The sequence below is a fragment of the Triplophysa rosa genome, linkage group LG1 (genome assembly GCF_024868665.1).
Source record: "Triplophysa rosa linkage group LG1, Trosa_1v2, whole genome shotgun sequence".
Classification (NCBI taxonomy): Eukaryota; Metazoa; Chordata; class Actinopteri; order Cypriniformes; family Nemacheilidae; genus Triplophysa; species Triplophysa rosa.
This window is the reverse complement of record NC_079890.1, coordinates 37,745,016-37,759,696: the sequence shown is the minus strand read 5'-3', so window position 1 is coordinate 37,759,696 and position 14,681 is coordinate 37,745,016.

Here is a 14,681-nt window from a genome sequence, read left to right as displayed (position 1 = left end):
GGGGGCAGTAATGTCATGTCTTTGGAGGCTTAAGCATAGATTGTACACATAGATGCCATATTCGACCTTACGTCGCCGAGTCCGTCAACTTAAAACAGTGAATATTTCAGTTGCTGTCATCTCTTACAGTAAAAATCAATGTTTTCATGTCATACATTACAAACCACAGAGTTTTAAGTTCCCAAACGTATGGGATAACTACACAGTTGAGTGTATTTTGGTTTGTGTTTTTCTATGTATGAACTCATGTTGGATGTTTCTAAACTATGGTAACTTTTAAATGTTGTGTTAGCCATCGCATTGGTCTTGTTGTATTGTAGTTTAGCAGTTATAATGTCCGAGTTGCATACGCACAGGGCCAAGTTGCTTTCGAGTCTTTCGAAAATGGCGTTTGGCATCTGTATACATATCAATAGATGGGCTCCAGGTTTAGTTTGTCACTAATGATTAGTCTTTGTTCCAACAATAAGCCCAAACTAAAAAACCCAATATAATATGCAAAAAAATTAAAGATAGCATTTTAAATTTACATTTAATCATCATTTCTAGATGTATTGTGGTCATTCCAGTCCGTGTCTGTTGAATTTCCTAAATACAGATATTACTGTTGTATTGCTTGAAAGTGAATACGAACTTTCTTTGCAGTATTTGAGGTGTTTGCCTCATTTGTTTTCAGCTCACCGGATTGTGGATGCTGTTTGGATCTGGATCAGCAATTTTAACTCCACATGTTGCCCCACATCTAAAACTGGTGAGGAGTTTTTCGTTTGTAGTAGGGCTGTCAAACAATTAATCGCGATTAATCGCATCCAGAATAAAGGTTTGTGTTTACATAATATATGTCTGTGTACTGTGCATATTAATTTTGTATTTATAAAGACAAAACATACACATACTTGTCTATAAATTTTAAATGTATTAATTTATATTTACCAATAATTGAAATTGTAAATAAAAGTTTATTAATAGTTATATTTTATATTTTTCTTAAATATATGCATTTATGTGTATGTGTTTATAAATACAAAATTAATATGCACAGAACACCAGCATATATTATGTAAACACAAACTTTTATTCTGGATGCGATTAATCACGATTAATCTTTTGACAGCCCTAGTTTTTAGTATAGTTTGCATCTGTCAAATTGTGTGAGAAAGCGAAAACAGACAATTGTGACTACAAGTGCATTTGGCACCACTTCAAAATGCACACATACACCAATTGAAGGCTTTGGAAGAACACTTGTGATCGATTTTCAGACTCTGCTATGACATACAGTCTCACCACATTGTTCTCTAGATATCATTCACAGTCAAGCTGAATTTTCTCATTCACCATCCACAATTTCACGCTGGACTGTTCTCTGTTCTGTGAGTGGCAGTACAGATATGCTTCCTCTCATCTGTGATGCTCTTCCTCTTTCTTGCGGTCTCGGTCTGCTTCAGATGTGCTGTTGTGTCATTGTTGTGTTGATGTGAGTGTGATGAGTGTTTAAGCTCATTTTCATCCTATTCTGCCTTTTATGACGAACAGCTCAACCTCTTTGTGTCTCAAGGGTCAAGGGTCAGTTTGACACCCAGTAGCATTTAGATGGATCTCATTTAGGCTGTTCACAAGTATTTTACATCTCAAATGATAAGAAAACACATATGTACATGCAACTATTCAGTTAAAAGTCCACAAGTCCTTGTTCTTTTTTTTTTACAGATTTAGGAAATAAATGCTCTCTTACAGAAACAGTTCACACAAAAATACTTATTCTTTCATCATTTATTTACACTTTATGTGTTATCTTTTCGGAAGACATTTGGCTCAAAACAACCGAATCATGTTTTGAAATGACGAGTAATTGATTCAGATTTTAATTTATTTTAGGGCTGCTCGCGATTATGACAAAAATCATAATCACGATTATTTTGGTCAATATTGAGATCACGATCATTTAACACGATTACTCACTGACTTTTGAAACAACATAGGAAAAATAAAGGAAACTTGTCTTTTAAACTGAATTCAGCTGAAAAACTAATGAAAGAAATAGCAAAGCTGAACCGCTGTAAAGGAAAGGGGTGCGCTGTGGATTTATACCACAAGAAAAGAGATGATCCTTGCAAAATGGAATGCAGTATAATAATCGTTTTACCTCAATTATTTTGTTTTTGTAATTGTTGAAGGGCAAAATTGACGATTACGATTAATTTTCGATTAATTGTACAGCCCTAATTTCTTTATAAATTATTATTTAAGTTAAGAAATCACTGATGTAAAATGTGCAAGATCATCAGGTGCTCTTAAAGGGATAGTTCACACAAAAAAAAGAAAACCCTCTTATCATTTATTCACCCTCATGTCATTCCAAACCTGTATGACTTTCTTTCTTCGGCAGAACACAAAAGATGATATTTTTTAAAGAATGTTGGTAACCAAACATCACTGACCCCCGTTGATTTACATTGTATGAACATAAAATCACTGAGACATTTCTCCAAATATCTTTCGTTTGACAGTTTTAGACAGAATTATTCCTTTAAGTCACAGTAAGGGCTCTTTAATGGCCGTTTTCGTGGTCATGTCTTTTGAATAAAAGTGAAGTGGAGCAGAAAGCACTGTAGATGTAGGAGTGCTAATGACCCATCAAATCACAGCTCGCTCGCTTTCTCTCTCTTCCCATTCTCTCTCATCTTTCATTTGTTTTGAGTTAAACCGTCTCAAGTCCTGACTGACTGCATCGTTTTTTGTTCCTTCAGTAAAGGTCTCGACCACAATCGATATGCAATAAACCAGTAACAATCAATTCTTCGTCACTTATATATTACTCGATGTGATGGATGAGCAACGCAGGTGTGATGGACGGGTGAATACGAATCTAGATACACATTTAGTTTCAGTATCGACGGGTCATCTCCGACATTTGTGGTGGCAGTTTTCTGACCCTGCGCAGTATATTTTTATATGCGCAGTTTGGGATTTTCATTGAAAAAATTTGAAATGGTGATTTATTCATCTTCATATCGTTTTAAACTTGTATGCTGTTTTATCATGTGACACAACAGTGTTTCGCCGCTCTTTCTCTCTACATTGACAGATTAATGCACTGGTTTGATTGTAATGCCTGAGAAAAGACAGAAATATACCCCTAAATCACAAATCCAATGAACCTCTACTGGGTTTCAGGACTCAAAGCATTAAGATGTCGTGTGATTGTGTCTTTAAATTTCTTTGTTCTGTTAAACACAAAGAAAGATATTTGGAAAAATGACACGGACATTTCTGGGACATCATTGACTGCCACAGTAAGAAAAATTTAAATGGTATTCAAAGATGCCCTAGAACTGTTTACTTTCCTAAATTCTTCGCAATATCTCATTTTGTGTTCAACAGAAAAAAAAACACAATAATTGTTACTGGGCAGGGAGCATCTGAGCATCCAGAATCTTAACTCAATGAAGTGTGGAGCAGATATTGGTTTGTGCTATGGCAATGTGTCTCCGGTGCCAGTTTTCTGTAGTTGTCTATATGGCGAGACTCTGGGGAAATCAGCACTTTCTCTACTCTATGGGAAACTCAAATCTTCATCTTGTGGATGGATTTATCCCAGGGCGTCAGAGTGCTGCTGTCTCACTCTGAACATTTTGTGCCAATCACCTGAGCTGTCGTGACGTGTCATGTGATTAATCACCCTGGAGCCACAGAAAAATGAAGAAATTACAACGTTGATTGGCTGACGGTACCAGAAGTACTTTTGCGCTCTTGAACCCGAAGCAGTGACGTCAACAGACAGGGAAGAATATGCACATTTCACTCTAGTTATGGCATCTTGTAGCATAACAGTAACCAGTTAAACTTACAGCCGTGGCCAAAAGTAACGTCCAACTTAAAAAAAAATTCGTTTAACATTTTATGAAAAGTTTTTTTAGGCATGTTGCATAGTTTTACTTGGAGTGTAAACTCTACCTCAGCTTTGAGAAGAATTTAAGAAGACTTGGCAAAGGAGACTGCCTGCTGTAGTCAAAAACAAGAGAAGATCAACAAAATGTTAATAAGTGATAAAGTATAAAAATAATAATTGATAATAATGATAATAATTTTAAAATAATAATAATTTGTCCATTTTTGTCGTACAGCTCATATTTTGATGGAACCTGCAAGGGCAAGTAAATGTAAAGTTAAAGTAAATAAATATTATAAATTATAAATAACAAATGTTCCCCCTTGGACATCACTTTTGGCCACTACTGCATATACACATTAGTGCTGGGCAATATACTCACAATTTTATATCTCAATAAATCAGATGTTTGCATCCAAAAAACCTGAAACAAATCGTTTTTTGATTTATAAATGTAATAATTGTTTAAAAAAGTATTATAATAAATAAACTATTTTGAACATTTATATTTTTTCAATAGTCATATATTTATACTGTATACACACATATCTTGCAGTTTATGGAGTGAGCTGTGATATTACTGGACATTTAAATCCGTGAGATCTGTCAGGTATAGGGACATTTTCTGAGTGCCCTTCCATAAAATTCACGATTAAATTACAACCTTACGATTTAGTCCTGACAGCACAGAAAATTACACACACACTTACGGTTCATTTCATATTCTCTCCATCCCATTGCACAGTGGAAACTGGTTAGTTATGTCTCCCAGAAAAAAATCTGTCATGACATGCAGTTAATGAAAGAGAGCGAGCCACTTAAAATGACAGCCGGGATTCATGTTCGTGTTAAAGGTGCGTTTTTATAGCAGATTCAGAGTTGATTGATAAGTCTAGATCCTCGCTGAGCTGTGAAATGTGATTACTGTACTAGTAGGAGCATACAGTATAGCAGACGTTTAGTATGGATGTGTGGTGGATGGGTTTGACTAATAGTTAGACACAGGACATCTCTTACGCTTGGATTCTGTGCCATTATAAAAGCTGTGAATAATAATCAACCCTGGGGCTTTTCTAAAAGAGTTGCTTTAAATTCAGTTGGTTAATGAAGTTGAAAGGGTTTTCATCAACATTTATCTGCATTCACAGTCATTTCATTTTTGTGAAGACACACATTCTCACAGACATTTAAAAAAATGATGTGATGCAACCCATGGTGGGTCAAATATGGACAAATCCATCTGCTGGGTTAAATTTACCTAGAAAAAATATGTAATCTACAATAAATTTGGACAACTCAGCCAGTCTACAAAAATGCCTTTTTAAAGTTTGCATGGCTGTAACTCAAAGTATTGAAGATATTTCCATACCTTCTTAGATTCTGTTTATTTATTATACTTATTTATAAAGCCCTACAGTATATGATGCTTGTCACAGTTTCAGTCAGTTTTGGTGTTATGTTGTGGTTTGGTTTTTATTTTCGGTGTTGCTGTTTTGCATGCGCGTTCCCTCATTAGTTTCCCTGATTGTTAATTGCCCCACACCTGTTTCTGTTCTCCCTGATTATGTTCTTTGTGTATTTAAGCCCTTTCTGTTCCTGAGTTCATTGTCTGCCTCCTATTGTGTTATGTGTGGTTGTGTTATCTCCTGTGTGGTCCCCTGGATGTTATTAAAGCTCTGTTTTGGATTGTACTTTGTCTTCATGTGTTACATTACAGCCTTTACAGAAAGGCAGACCGAAAAACGTAAGCTTGAAGCTGTGTTTTCCGTTTGTTTTGTTTTTTGTTTGTTGTCGCTTTTTCCCTTCCAAGCGCCCGCAGGTCCCGTCCAGCCCTTCCAAGCGCCCGCAGGTCCCGTCCAGCCCTTCCAAGCGCCCGCAGGTCCCGTCCAGCCCTTCCAAGCGCCCGCTGGTCCCGTCCAGCCCTTCCAAGCGCCCGCTGGTCCCGTCCAGCCCTTCCATGCGCCCGCTGGTCCCGTCCAGCCCTTCCAAGCGCCCGCAGGTCCCGTCCAGCCCTTCCAAGCGCCCGCAGGTCCCGTCCAGCCCTTCCAAGCGCCCGCAGGTCCCGTCCAGCCCTTCCAAGCGCCCGCAGGTCCAGCCCTTCCAAGCGCCCGCAGGTCCCGTCCAGCCCTTCCAAGCGCCCGCAGGTCCCACTTGTCCCCACTTCGTCAGCCAGAATCACAATTCAAAATATGAATCACAGTCTCATTTCAGTCATCAGAATAAGTTATTCAAGGTGCAATACAGTACTTCCGCCGCTTCACCGGAAGTTGTGTACCCACGTTCATTTTTACAGTAGCTCCCTCCGGAAACTTGTGGACACTGTAGCTGCCCTCACACTCCTTTACAGTATTCATACAGAAATCTTCAGGTATCTCTGTGTGTTCTTTTGATGGATGTTTGGTGAAGGCCGTGACCTGAGTGGGTCTTTTTCACATGTCGTGACAGCGGCACCTGTGGAGTGCTGAAGTGACCCACAGGGAGATGAAGGCTTCATAAATCATTGAAAGATTTCTCCCATCAGTTGCAAGAATATTTATTACTGTATCAATATTGCAGGGCATAGTGGGGTAGACTGGGACAGCCTTAAGAAGAAGAAGCATAGAGAGAGAGAGAGAGAGAGAGAGAGAGAGAGAGAAGGGAGGTAGGCGTGTATGTGTGTGTGTACCTGGTAAACCCTACGGTATGATGGCTAAGATGGCAATATCCAAAATCCTTGTCCTTGTGGGGACATTTTGTAGTCCCCATGAGGAAACAAGCTTGTAAATCATACAGAATTAACTTTTTTGAAAATCTAAAAGAGCAGAAAGTTTTGTGTGATTGTTAGGGGTAGGGAATGTAATATACAGTTTGTACAGTATAAAAACCATTGCGTCTATGGAATGTCCACATAAAACATGGAAACCCAACATGTGTGCTTGCGTGCATGCATTTGTGTGGGAGAGAGAGAGAGAGAGAGAGAAATGGGCTCATTGTCATAATTTTTACTTTAGTGAAAATCTCCTAAATTTCCTATAGGGGTAGCTTACAGTATTTGGGAAATTGTCTGAACAGGATCTCCCATTCTTCACTTCTAAAAGTAAACCAATTATGAAAGTAAAAATAAATAAGTAAAATAAATAACACAAATGCTGCCCATAAAAACTGTAATCCGTAATAAATTTTGACAACTAAGATAAATGTGACAACTTGCCCTGGTAAGATTAGCGTTCCAATATACTAATTTGGACTCCAAACCTTGTTACTGATATACGTATAGACCTATTGCTTATGACAACTAGGCTTGGTCTTCCCTATAAGGCGTGTTTCGGAATGTATTTATATTGTTGTTTTTATTTACCATTCAGCAATATGGCAGGTTCTTAAAGACAGCAGTCAGTAAAAACACTGAATTGTTGTGTGTGGCCTCAATACTAATTTGACCGATAATCTAGAAACATTATTTATAAAACAAAGTGTAAAATATTCAATTTGCTCATCTAGAATATAAGAAAAATCTAAAATGAATTGTTGGAGTCTCCAAATAGCCCTGTTGAAAAAAACAGCATATGCTGGTTAGGTAGGTTTTGAAGCATGGTAGCTGGTATGTGCTGGTTTAATCTGGTCATGTACTGGTTTAAGATGGTCCTGAGCTGGTTTAGGAACAGCTTAAACCAGCACATGACCAGCACAGGACCAGCACATACCAGCTACCATGCTTCAAAACCTACCTAACCAGCATATGCTGGTTTTTTCAACAGGGAGGGGATGTCATTTTAATCGAAAGTTTTTAATGGACACTAACATTTTTTTCAATAGATATAGATATAAAAATGAAAAACAGACCGACAGATGGATGAACATTTGAGTCCATGCAACCACCCAGACACCTTGCAGACCTCCCTACCAATACCATAGCAACCACCCACAACAGCCTAGCAACCACACATACAATAGCCTGAAATCATGGTGGTTACTGAAGATGAAACATTTCTGGGAAACATTATTGTCTACATACTCGTACAAGTGAAGAGATATTCTTTGAAAATCACCTGAACGCTTTTCCTGGAACACTCACCGCCTCACATTCCTGTTTCATGACTGCATTTGATTGTGTTTCATTTTCACAGCTTGTGTTTCATTTGAGCAGAACTCATTTGATATTATGGCGATCTGCACCGGCCACAGAGCACGTTAACATCTTAAATCAGACGTACATCATCCTCCCCTATACGTAGCTGTTATCACATTCAAACACATACCTGCCTGTCTGGCTTCTCACAATATGTACAAGATATGATGCATCTCTTTGTCTCATGAACAGATGCAACCGTCTCATCGGATGTGGTGTTTTCAAAACAATCGAGTCTAAAAAAGCAAGAAATATTCAATCTATGTGCCGTTATGAGTAACTTGTAATTGCAAAAAGACATTTATGTTTGATGACATATTTCAAAGCGATGGAGCAGCCATTAAGAGGCCGTTCAGTCGGCGGTAATGCTTCGGGGTCTAAAGGTGGACTCGCGTTGTTCTTGACTGGGGGTGTGTGTGGTCTTTTCAGGCAAGAGAGAGCGAGGCGGATGAGATCTGTGATGATTCAGAGAATGTATGCCGAAGCCAGGATCTGAAACCTAAAACCGATTATTACCATTGACTTTACTTCATGTGATTGGTTGCGTTTCGTTGTGGTGGGTTGGCACAGGACCTGGTTCTTTCACGTGGGCTTGTGTTGTCCCTGTCCGTTAGATAGAGTTGTGTGCCTCTGAATAGACCTGAGCCATGAAACAAGTCATTAAACATTTTAAGAAGTGATGTTTGATTAAAATCGATTTTGCTCCCTTAATTAAAGGCATTGTAGTCCAACGGCTTAATTAAATGTCATAGGGAATGAAGAATGTAGTGAGACCAAAACAAATAAATGATTTGAACTGATTTGCTCTTTTCTTATTAACCAAACACATGCCTAATAGATGCAACACGAAGACTCTTAAAAAAGTAAAGGTGCTTAAAAGGTTGTTCACAGCGATGCCATGGAGAAAAGCCATTTTTGGTTCCACAAAGAAGCATTCAGCCAAAGGTTCTTTGAAGAACCATCTCTTTCTTGCTTTTTTATAATCTGAAGAACCTTTTTTCGCCACAAAGAACCTTTTGCGGCACCTTTTGTAAGAGTATATTCATGTTCTTCAACTTAAGAACTCATAATTTCTTATTTCTAATCGGGTAATGATGCTTTTATATTTACCTAATTATGTTTACTGTTCACATAACCCTTATTAAACTTTCACAAGGAGCCTTTTGTAAGTGTTTCGGGATACTTAAGACATATTGTATGTCCTCTTGATTCTTATTTTATTTTTCTTTGCAACTGTGTCATCAGACCATATCCAAAGAACACGTAGAAAGAACATCAATCAATGAAATGAGACGCAAAATTCAGATCTACACATAATTGCGTTAACAATAAATCAAGACTTTGGCTGTGGGCAGAAGCTCTGAAATATCAGACGTTCTGTTGTCTCAAACGTCAGTCCACAATTCAGATGCTCACCTGTTGTTGTAGAAGGTGGTTCTTAAAGTGACAGTTCACTCAAAAATGAAAGTTCTGTCATCGTTTACTCACCCTCTTGTCATTTCAAACCTGGATGACTTTTAATTTTAATTTTTTTAAATATTTTAAATCCAGATCTATTTATTTTACATTGGTATTGCCAAAGCATTTGCAGTACAAATAGTGAAAGTATGTATATTTTGAGTGCAATTCATCAAAAAGTGAACAAAACGAAAGACGAATTTGACTGATAGCATTATTTCTTTCTTTTAAAAAAGCTTTTCAGTAGATATAATATCGTCATTGTGAATTCTTTTGGCCATGTGAATCATACTGAAAATCTGATGTTGTGACCACCCGTGTGTTAAAAATACTTTTATTATTAAAATACTACATAGAGTCTGTTTAGAGAGACATCCCTTAGGGAAATTAACCATGTATTTATTATAGTTATAAAAGCCAGTATAGAAACCACAGATTGATTACCACTTTTATAATCACAGTTTTACTTCAAAAATCATATTAAACTATGTTTTTTTGTTATTTGTTGTAAAAGAGAGAAATGTTTGGTGTATGATTTTTTTTATGCTATAATTATTATCTATTTGTATTCATTTTTAAAGTTATTTGAAATGTATGAAATACTTTAGCACAAATTTAACTCGATTGAACACATTTTACCGCATTTAAATCCTGACATTCCCAGTCATTGGAATAGAAACTAGGAAAACTGTGCAGATCCATTAAGCTACCAAATTAAGACTGCTATAAGATGATCTGAGGATCTCTAGGAGAGTAACACTGCAATTGTTGAATATTCATGTTTGAGAGAGTTGAGTTCAGCTAGAGGAAAGAATTAATGAATTAATTCTGTTTAAGCACTGAGGTGTACATGTAAGGTGGAGCTGGAATTTAAAATCTATGTTAGAATGTTCTGTGTTTAATTTATGACCACCGGGGAACAGAATTTGGGTTAAAAAGTGTATATGTATGGATAAAGGCACAAAGATACAGTATCTCAGGTCTCAGTCATACAGAGATAGATGATTCAGAGCCGCCTGGAGGGGCTTCAGCCCACACGCAGAGCTCTAGAGATCTGTGACAAACACAGAGAGAGAGAGAGAGAGAGAGAGAGAGAGAGAGTCCCTGCAAACACTAAACACTTTTTTTAAAGGTTAGGGGTGCAATTTCTCCACTGTAGCATTAATAAATTGAATTGTGAAATGGATTTTTTTTTAAATTGGCCCAAAAACTGCTGCAGTGATGTAAGGGAGTGATGCAGTACCTTCAGATGTCTGCGCCGCATGTGTTTATGTTCAGGTTGTTTTGGCTGTAAACATGTCGACTGTTCAACTACGACCTTCAGAAACAGCTGAAGACGCCTTTTTTGACAAAACTTGAAAAAGCTTCGTTTCTACTTTTGTATCTTGAACTTGTGACACTACCTGCTGTTCTGAGTATTGATGCTTTTTTATAATAGCTTGCCTGAGCTTTTCCTCATTTGCATTGTAAAAAAAATCTGCAAAATGACTAAATTCTGCAAGACTACTAAATGCACTTAATGTTTAAACGCTCCTACATTATATGAATTTCAGAGCACAACAACAAAACAGAAAAGTTTGCTTCTTACGTAGAGCAAAGTACAGTGAGGGAAATAAGTATTTGATCCCCTGCTGATTTTGTAAGTTTGCCTACTTACAAACAAATGAAGGGTCTATAATTTTTATGGTGGGTTTATTTTAACTGATAGACACAGAATATTAAAAAAAATCAGGGGAAAAAAATGTTATATAAAGGTTATAAATTGATTTGCATTTCAGTCAGTGAAATAAGTATTTGATCCCCTACCAACTAGCAAGAATTCTGGCTCCACAGATTGGTTATGTGCCTATATGGACCACAGATTAGTCCTGTCACTTTAAGAAAGTACTCCTAAATCAGCTTGTTGTGTATATAAAAGATGCCTGCCAACAGAATCTGTATCTTCCAGTTCAACCTCTCCAACACCATGGTCCAGACCAAATAGGTTTTAAAGGATGTCAGCGACAAGATTGGAGACCTGCACAAACCTTGAATAGGCTACAGACAGAAGCTTGGTGAGAAGGAGACAACTGTTGGTGTGATTATTTGGAAATAGAAGATATACAAAATAACTATCAAATGCCCTTGTTCTGGAGCTCCCTGCAATATTTCCCCAATGGGGTAAAGATGATCATGAGAAATGTTAAAGATCAGCCCAGAACTACACGGAAGAAGCCTGTTAATGATTTCAAGACAGTTGGGAACACAGTTAGCAAGCAAAACATTGGTAACACATTGGTAACACGCTATGCCACAGTAGACTGAAATCCTGAAGCACCCGCAAGGTCCTCCTGCCCAAGAAGGCCCGCCTGGCTCGTCTTAAGTTTGACAATGAACATAAAAATGATTCAGAAAAGGCTTTGGCGAAAGTGCTGGCACTGCTGTGAGACCAAAATGGACTCCTGTGTTTGGAGGGAGAGAAATGCTGACTATGAGCTCAAGAACATCATGTCTACAGAGAAGCACAGTGTTGGAAACATTCTGCTTTAGGGCTTTTTCTCTGCTACAGGTATACAGGATGACTTCACCGCATTGAGGGGCTGAGGGACGGGCCTTTGTACCGTAAAATCTTGGACGAGAACCTCCTCCCCTTAACTAGGTTACTGAAGATGGGTCATGGATGAGCCTTTAACATGACAAAGACGCAAAACATATTGCCAAGACAACCAAATAGTGGCTTAAGGAGAAGCACATTAAATGTCCTAGCCAGTCTCTAGACCCTAGTTCTATAGAACCTCTGTGAAGGAGGCTAAAACTCCAATTTGCTGAGCGACAGCCAAGAAACCTTAAAGATTGACAGAGGAGTGGACTAAATGTATCCGGACACATGTGCAAACCTGGTGACCAACTATCAGAAATGTCTGACCTCTGTGCTTGCCAACAAGGGTTTCTCCACAAAGTACAAAGTTATGTTTTGCTTGGGGATCAAATACTTATTTCACTGACTGAAATGCAAATCAATTTATAACCTTTATATAACATTTTTCCCCTGATTTTTTTTAATATTCTGTGTCTATCAGTTAAAATAAACCCACCATAAAAATTATAGACCCTTCATTTGTTTGTAAGTAGGCAAACTTACAAAATCAGCAGGGGATCAAATACTTATTTCCCTCACTGTATGTTAACTTTGTTATGCTACACATTTTGGTTTTGTTTGCATATATGTTTATTGACAGTCACGTGTGTGTGTGTGTGTCAACAGACTGTTGAGGGGAGTAATGACATGATTCACAAGCAATGCAACACTGAAATCTGTGATATTTCTGTAAATGTGCAGCTGGGGTTAGACCGAGCTGTTGGCAACGTGATATAATGTGGAAGCCCACGGGGAAGAAATTTCATCGGTCCGGGTGAGACTTACGGTCACAGATGGAGATCTGACATTTCCAATGTCCCACAAACCATAGCAACACATCAGTGACTCACACAAACACACGGACGTTCTCGGGGGTTGTGGACTAATGTTTCCTTATGTACGAAAAAGCTTTACACTTTCTACAAATAAGGCACAAAAAGGTCTAAATAAAAAACAATGTGCAAGAATGATTAACCAGTTTACCTGAATTAAGATGTCGTTCAACAGGGACTTTAATTAGGGATTAAATGTTGGCTATTGACAAACTTAAATTTAATATGAATGAAGGAAAACGTATTTGTTAGCAAATTTTTCTTACAAAAACCTGGGTAACAGGGTTGAACACTAGAATTTTTTTAGAAATCATGAACATGGAAAGAGATTGTTTACTTTTGTTTCCATATTGGTAAGAGGATATGATGCTACTTTCTGGGTCTTGCAATTAGTGTGTATTAAATTGGAAATCTAAACAGCTAAATGTTATGTTTTAGTCAATACAATTTTATTAATCATTTCAAAATAGCTTTAACGACATTGAAATAAATGTAACAACTGAACTGAATTTTTATTATTTTTCTGAATTACAGTTGCATTCAAAACGGTCAGGACCTGTGAGGTGAGTGATGTCAATGTCACATTCTTCTAAATATTCTTCTTCAACACAAACAGGCTGTGGCCACAAGCACTCATTTATAATTTAAACATTTCTACTTTGAGAAAAATATGAATACATGCCTAACAAATTATTGCAAACAGGGAGCTATATAATTTCAAAGCAAAAAGGTGCATGCATACACACACATCCTTAAATATGATCTGACACATGTTGTAGCATACAGTTTTCACCACATTACTGTAATTTGTATTACAAGAAAAAATATTATATAAAATGACATATAGATTTACTGTTTTGTTTGAATTCTTCTTTAAATGGACGTCTCTAAAGAATTTTCACTAATTTAGCAAGAAGAAAAATGTTTATTTTAATATTTTGCTTTTGTGTGTAGTGCCTATGGATCTGATCTCACCATCATTAAATCAGTCTAGCATGACATGAGAAGACAGAAAAAAACTGAGACAGCCTGAGACCATAGAAGCTGTGGCAACATTATAAGATGCTTGAGGTGAGCGGTTGCTCTTTTATTGTGGATTGACAGGATTAAATATGCCAACCTCCACTTTCCTTTTGAGCTCCAGCAAGCGTCTTTCTCCTTTCTAAGCTTCATGCTGAGATATAAGAAAAGAGAAAAGAAGTTTATATGACGTTCAGTATCTCTAGAGGCTCAGAAATCTCACAAATCATCTTTGTGGTTATAGAAAGTAAAGACAAAATATAGGGCCATGTGATGATGGTAATCCTATAGGTTTTTTATCAGGCCCCCTCAGAATGTTTTGGATGTCTCACTAGTCTCACCATCTCTGTTCAGGGATTAGACTCACTCCCACATATTTATGTTTTACAATAATGTGTTACAAAGCAAGAACACGGCTTGGCTGTTTTTAACACCAGAGAGACCAGGAAGAAATAAGTAAATTTAGCTGTAGGGAGGTAATGATACGTGTTGGTGAGAGAAATCATTCAAACATGACAATAATAATAACAACCTCATTTAAACTCCTGAGCAGTAAGGTCCATCTTTCATCATGTCTATAATAATGCAACACATTCTTTCTCATACACACAAACGCAAGCACAGAGAAAGCTTTTTAACCTGAGACTATTTAAAGTAAAGTTGTGTGAGATTAGATATTTGATTGAACTCATATAGGATGAAAATACCTGTCATGGCAGTTTGATCTGTCTCAGTAAAATGAAACAGGGATTG